Source organism: Neovison vison, chromosome 6, assembly GCF_020171115.1.
Source record: "Neovison vison isolate M4711 chromosome 6, ASM_NN_V1, whole genome shotgun sequence".
Classification (NCBI taxonomy): domain Eukaryota; kingdom Metazoa; phylum Chordata; class Mammalia; order Carnivora; family Mustelidae; genus Neogale; species Neogale vison.
The window spans coordinates 221,631,712-221,639,290 of NC_058096.1; positions in this window are offsets into that span (position 1 = coordinate 221,631,712).

The window sequence follows — 7,579 nt, forward strand, 5'->3', positions numbered from 1 at the left end:
AGGGGCTGGGGGCATGAGGAATGGGGACTGACCCCTGATGGGGACAGAGTCTCTTTTTGGAATGATGGAAATGTTCCAGAATAAGTTTGTGGTGATGACTGCCCAAGACAGGGAATATGATAAAAAAAAAATTGAATTGTGGGCCCCTGGGTGGCTCAGGTGGTGAAGCGTCTGCCTTCAGCTCCGATCATGATCTCAGGGTCCTGGGATCGGGCCCCACGTCGGGCTCCCTGCTCGGCGAGAAGCCTGCTTCTCTCTCTCCTGCTCCCCCTGCTTGTGTTCCCTCCCTCACTGTGTCTCTCTCTGTCAAATAAATAAATGTAAAACCTTTTAAAAAAAAAGAAAAGAAAAAGTTTGTAATTATGTGAGGTGATGCTTGTTCGCTGAGCACTGGTCACGCATATGTCGAATCACTGTGCTGCTCACCTGAAACGAACATATTACAGCCAACCATAGAGCGACGAAAAAGTAATTAAAAAAAAAAAAAGCAGACGAGGAAACAAAACAAAAAGAAAAATGCTCTAAGAATGGCACCCCACCCCCAAAACAAGGGGGACTCTGGGCTTCTGCACATTCTGTTCCCGAGCTGGTACGTTCTGTTCCCTTCCCTCCTTCCCTCTGACTAGCTGGGCCCTTGGACTGATGGCAATGAGGGGAAGGGTCACAAGATACTCTCATTGAATGAAATAATTGCTGGATATCCATATCCCCAGGGATGCGTCTCTCTGCCTGGCAGGAAACAGACACAAAATTATTGATGGTTGAATGAATGAACATGGTATTGAAGGGAAACTACACTCTCAAGTGTAGGAAGGTGATGGTGTCCTGGTCAATGTTTAGCATTGACCCTTCTCCAGAGAGGGGACCACACTATCACTATGCGTTGAATGCAGCATACATACTGCCTGTCTAGAGCATGTATGTGTCGTAAGTGTCACTGACCTATAGGATGTGTAGCACACCATTTACAAATAATAAAATAGGCAACGCTTTACTATAAAGTCTACTGTAAGAGTCACCTGACTCTCACAATATGATTTTGCTGGTTCTTGCCAATGGAACAAGTGTAGTTCTGACATGAACGTCCACAATATTTTCATTTATGTTAATAAGTAACGTGAGGGGTGCCTGGGTGGCTCAGTCGTTAGGCGTCTGCCTTTGGCTCGGGTCATGATCCCAGAGTCCTGGGATCGAGCCCCGCATCGGGCTCCCTGCTCTGTGGGGAGCCTGCTTCTCCCTCTCCCTCTCCCACTCTCCATGCTTGTATTCCTTCTCTCTCTGTCAAATAAATAAATCTTAAGAAAAAAAGTAATGTGAAAGTGAGGATATGTTGGGATTTTCACTTGTTTGTTGATAACCTGAATGTCTTCTTTGATGAGTCGATAATAGTTTTGGAATACTGGGAAAAAAACGTTGCCTCACATTTTTTGCGCTGTTCATAACCTAACAATTAGAGACAGGCATTATTTTTAAGATTTTATTTAATTTTTTGAAGTTTTTATTTATTGATTTGACATACAGAGATCGCAAGTGGCGGTGGGGGGAAGCAGGCTCCCCGCTGAGCAGAGAGACTGACGTGGGGCTCGATCCCAGGATCCTGAGACCATGACCTGAGCCGAAGGCAGAGGCTTTAACCCACTGAGCCCCCCAGGCGCCTCTAAGATTTTATTTTTATGTAATCTCTACATCCAAGTTGCGGCTCGAACTTACAACCCTGAGATCAAGAGCTGTAGGCTCTTCCCACTGAGCTGGCCAGGCATTCCTGGACAAGATTCATTTTAAAGTGTAATTTGCATTATTAATTTTTCTCCATCACACTTTTATTATCATTATTACTTTTATTATTATTTTAAAGATTTTATTTATTTCAGAGAGAGAGACAGGACACAAACGGGGAGCAGCAGGCAGAGGGAGAAGCAGGCTTCTTTAGTGAGCAGGGAGCCTGATGGGGGGGCTCCATCCCAGGACCCTGGGATCATGACCTGAGCCAAAGGCAGACACTTAACCAACTGAGCCACCCAGGTGCACCAAACTTTTTATAAAAGATTTTACTTACTTATTTTTGAAAGAGAGAGAGCATGAGTGGGGTGGTGTAGAGCAGGGAGGGGGTGCAGGGAGGGGAGAGGGAGGGGGCAATAATCTCAAGCAGACTCCACACTGAGCACGGAGCCGAAGCAGGATTTGATCCCGCCACCCTGAGATCATGACCCGAACTGAAACCAAGACTCATGTTCAACCAACTGGCCAACCAGGTGCCCCTCTCCATCACTTTTTATTTCTCTTTATTTTCTTTTTATTATTTTTTAAAGATTTTATTTACTACTTTACTAGAGAGAGAGAGAGAGCAGAGGGAGAAGCAGGATCCCCACTGAGCAAGAAGCCTGATGTGGGACTTGATCCTGGGATCCTGGGATCATGACCTGACCTGAAGGCAGATGCTTAACAAGCTGAACCACCTGGGTGTCTCTCTACATCACTCTTTAAAGCCTAAACCAGGGGCTGACATGCTTGTGGCCCTCCACCTGTTTATGTAAATAAAGTTTTATTGGTACATGGCCACGCCCATTGGGTAATGTGGTTTATGGCTGCTTTTCACTGCGACAGGGTTGGGCAGATGCAACAGAGACTGGAAGGGTCCACAAAACAGAACATGTACTACCTGATCCTTTATAAAGGCTTTTCTAAAAACCTTTATAAAAGGTTTCTGACCCTCGATCTGGAGAACCAATAACATCATGCATTCAGCCCTCATTTGTGACATTTACCAATTCCCATGATGTAAATACTCCCACCATGGCCCCTTTCGGGCTGCCAATATGATATCAATGAAGTCAAGTTGAAAAAGTACACAGTAAGTGGTGCCTGGGTGCCTCAGTCGTTAAGCGTCTGCCTTCAGCTCAGGTCATGGTCCCGGGGTCCTAGGATCGAGCCCTGCGTGGAGCCCCGAGTTGGGCTCCCTGCTCGGCAGGAAGCGTGCTTCTCCCTCTTCCCCTCCCCCTGCTTGTGTTCTCTCTCTCACTGTTTTCTCTCTGTCAAATGAATAAATAAAATCTTTTTTTTAAAGATTTTATTTATTTATTTGACAGAGATAGATCACAAGTAGGCAGAGAGGCAGGCAGAGAGAGAGAGGAGGAAGCAGGCTCCCTGCTGAGCAGACAGCCCGATGTGGGACTCGATCCCAGGACCCTGAGATCATGACCTGAGCCGAAGGCAGCGGCTTAACCCACTGAGCCACCCAGGCACCCTGAATAAATAAAATCTTAAAAAAAAAAAAAAGATTAACTCTTTCAAAGGGAACAATTCAGTTGCATTTAAAACAGTCACAATGTTCTGTGACTGTCAGCTCTCTCTGGTTCCAAAACACTGTCATCACCCCAACAGGAAACCCAGTATCCACTAAACAACTGCTCTCTATCCCCCTCCCTACCCAGCTCCCACCATCTACTTCCTGTCTGTGACTTCTGTAGGGACCTCACATACATGGAATCCTGCATCATGTAACTTTTTGTGATTACCTTCCTCTTGTCAGCATACTGCCCTTGAACTGCCTTAAATTCATGTATGTACTCAGTTCATTCCTTTCCATTACTGAGTAGTATTCCCATGTGCAATTAATCCATTTTTTTTTTTACTCATTCAATTCAGGATTTGTTTATCAATTCATCCATTGAAGAACACTTGGGTTGTTTCCAGTTTTTGGTCTGTTACGCATCACGCTTTTTTGAAGAATCATGTTCAGATCTGGGGTGTGCCTGAGAGTTCATTTCTCTTGGGTAAACAACCCAGGAATGGGATTGCTAGGTTGTAGAGGAAATGTTTATTTACCTTTCTAAGAAACCACTAAGCCATTTTTCCAGAGAAGCTGTACCATTTTCGCATTCCCACCAGCAAAGTGTCAGTCCAAGTTGCTCTGTATCCTTGACAGCACTTGGTATTGTCAATTTTTTTACTTTAGCCATTCTAATGGTATGCACTAGTAGCAGTACCTTACTGGGGTTTTGATCATAAAGACATATTCTGTAATTCTATATTTTTAAGGCTTGTATTTTTTAAGTAAGCTTCTATGCTCAATGCGAGACTCAAACTCATGACCTTGAGATCGAGAGTTGCCTGTTCTACTGAGTGAGCCAGTGGGCACCCCATATTGCCAAGGCATTTTTTTTTAAAGATTTTATTTTATTTATTTGAGAGAGAGAGACAGTGAGAGAGAGAATGAGCGAGGAGAAGGTCAGAGAGCGAAGCAGACTCCCCATGGAGCTGGGAGCCTGATGTGGGACTCGATCCTGGGACTCCAGGATCACGCCCTGAGCCGGAGGCAGTCGTTCAACCAACTGCGCCACCCAGGCGTCCCTGCCAAGGCATTTTTTAATGTTGCTTAATTTGTGAGTTTTCTGATGCTTAGTATCTCTTTGTGGGACTATTCTAGATCATATTTTTTCCATTGATTTTTTTCTTGTGTAGTTTCCAAATTCCTGCCATTGAGAGCGTTTGTGGTTCTGGCTCCTGGTTATACAAGCCAGGAGTTTCCTAGGTTAGATGTGGAAGAGTAGAATTGCTGGGTTGTATGTGTTCTAGATGGTACTAAACTGCTTTCCAAATGGGTCCTGTCCACATTATTTTTGTTAATCCGTTGTACAGATGAGAAAGATAGCGTTCAGGGTGCATTTCGAGATAGAAGAGTGTACACATGCATTATTAATATGGGATTGTGCATAAATACGAGATAAATGTCACGTTGGATTGAATCTATCAACAAAGCTTTTAGAAATTTATTTCCTGGGCTGGGGGCAGATTCAGGAGACACCCAAGTTTCTGGAACCAGGGAACAGAAGTTCGAAGACAGCTGTGATTAGAATCAATGATAACTGCAGAGATTGGTAGCAGGGAGAGGCTTCTGAGCAGAATGTGCTTGCTAGCAGAGATAGGGAAGAGGGTAGAGGGCACGAATCCACACTGTTATCTCAACAATAAATTGTTCTCTATCAAGTGCTGAGAACCACGTGACTAGCAGGAACCTTGTCCCTCTCCGGTCAGCGACAGCCATTACATTCCTTCAAACAGCATATATGTAGGAAGCTTTAGTTATCTCCAAGGAGCAGGGCTGGGGGAGAAAGACACGGACCCAAGAACCTCTTTGCCCTCAGAACGGTCATCACTAGTGGGAAGGACATAATGCAAGAGCACTATGGCGGGTTGGAAGACAAGAGCTAAAAGCCAGAAACAGGCAGGGTATATCAGAAATTCCAGAAGAAGGGGGCTAGAGGCCACTGGCAGAATCCAGAATTTATGTTTATGGAAAAGGGGGCTTGGTGGCCTAGCCCTCAAGTCTGAACGAGTGGAAACCAAAAATTCTGAACATTAGAAAAGATGTGATCGCTTCATCCTCTTCGTGAAGAGGAAAGGGCCATCCCCAGAGGACATATACCCCGGAGCGAGGAAACAGAGCCCACCATGGTTAGATGCAACCAGGTGGATGAATGGCAAAGCATCGTGCAGGGCCAAAGAAGTCAGATGCCAAAGAGTACATACTGTGCATTTCCATAAAGTTCTAGAACACAGAGAACTAATCTATGGGGATAGAAATCAGACTCTAGGCTGTCTATAGGGTAGTGGTGTGCAGCGGCCTGTCCTGTCCCCTGGCGCGAGTTGCTACCATTCTTTCCAAATCAGCCTGTCTCTCTCTCTCTCTCCCCCTCCCTCCCTGTCTCTCTCTTTTTCATCTCTCTGACAATCCATCTCTCATTTCCAAACCCATTATTAGGGGCGCCTGGGTGGCTCAGTGGGTTGAAGCCTCTGCCTTCAGTTCAGGTCATGATCCCGGGGGTCCTGGGATCGAGCCCCACATCAGGTTCTCTGCTCAGTGCTCCCCCCCCCACTCCTGCCTGCCTCTCTACCTACTTGTGATCTCTGTCTGTGTCAAATGAATAAATAAAATCTTAAGAAGAAAAAACATTGTTAAACATTTACTAGCACACCACCGCTGACAGGAGTGAGGGTAATTTACTGAAAAGGGTACGGAGGACACTTTCTGGGGTGATGGACGGACTCTGCATCTTGTTTGGTACATGGGTGTGCTTACATGGGCATATACAATTGTCAAAGCTCAAGGAATGGAATAGCCATGAACTGTGGGTTTATTAATGATTCCTTTAAATATTTTATTTATTTATTTGACAGATAGAAATCACAAGTAGGCAGAGAGGCAGACAGAGAGAGAGGGGGAAGCAGGCTCCCCGCTGAGCAGAGGGCCTGATGCGGGGTTCAATCCTACGACCCTGAGATCATGACCTGAGCCAAAGGCAGAGGCTTTAACCCACTGAGTCACCCAGGCGCCCCCTGTGGGTTTATTATATGGATGTTACAGCTCCATAAAAAGACTCTATGTATGTGGAGCCTAAAATAAAATAGTGATGGAGAGATCACTTTACGGAACAGAGGGAAGGTAGAAAAACACCCAGAGCTGGGGAAGGTCGTGGCATTACTTGAAGGCAGATAAGCCTTCTCCCTAACTTTCCGGGAGTGGGTGGGAGCAGTGGGAGGAAAAACCAAAAAGGCTCATCTTCTAGAGATGGAGAAGTAGGCATGCATACCAGTTTAATCGGGGAGAACCATAGTTACATGGCACTTTGGATCACTGTTACATTTTGCAATTATGCATATATTTATCATGCATCTACTTTTTAAGCATTGTATTTCTGGTGCCCAGCACAGTATCTGTTACGTAAAGAGTTAGGCAACCCAACTTTCAAAAGAATGACTGAAGGGCACCTGGGTGGCTCAGTGGGTTAAGCCTCTGCCTTCCGCTCAGGTCATGATCTCAGGGTCCTGGGATCGAGCCCCGCATCGGGCTCTCTGCTCAGCAGCTTCCCCCTCTCTCTGCCTGCCTCTCTACCTACTTGTGATCTGTCTGTCAAATAAATAAATAAAATCTTTAAACAATATGACTCCAATTATCTGAGGTCCCCCGAGGAGTCCCGTCGACCCAGGCAGAGAGGAGCCTGGTGGTAGCCGGGGCTGGGGCCGGGGCTGGGGAGTCCGTGCTTGGCGGGGACAGAGCCTCCGTTTGGGGAGATTCCGGAGGTTCCGGAGACGGACGGTGGGGTGGTCGCAGGACGAGTGAGCTTCATGCCACCGAGCTGTGCACTCAGAACATTAAGTGGTAAATTTTATGCCATATATATTTCAGACGACTTAAAAACAAAGTTTGGAAATGAGCTTTCGTTCCGGGGACTGTGTCCATAAACGACAAAAAGACTGCAATGGACTCTGAGTGGTCTCCCACAGATTTGGGGGATTTTAGTGGCTCATGCAGCCCCAGCCGGCACCCACGGGGCTCACGGGGTCTGGCCTCGAACCCGCGAACCTGCCCACCCTCATCAGCTCCCAAGGCTCCTCCCGCCGGCTCCGCCTCCTTTGCGCCTCCGCCCAGAGCTTCAGGCGCATGCGCAAACCAGCTGAAGGAAGCGAGCAAGGGTGCACGCTCCTGGAGGCGTCTCGGTAGGTCTCCGCCCCTTTCCCCCGCCCCACCACAGGAAGGCGGCCTCCGGCTGGTGCGCACGCGCCGCGGTCAGGGGCGGGG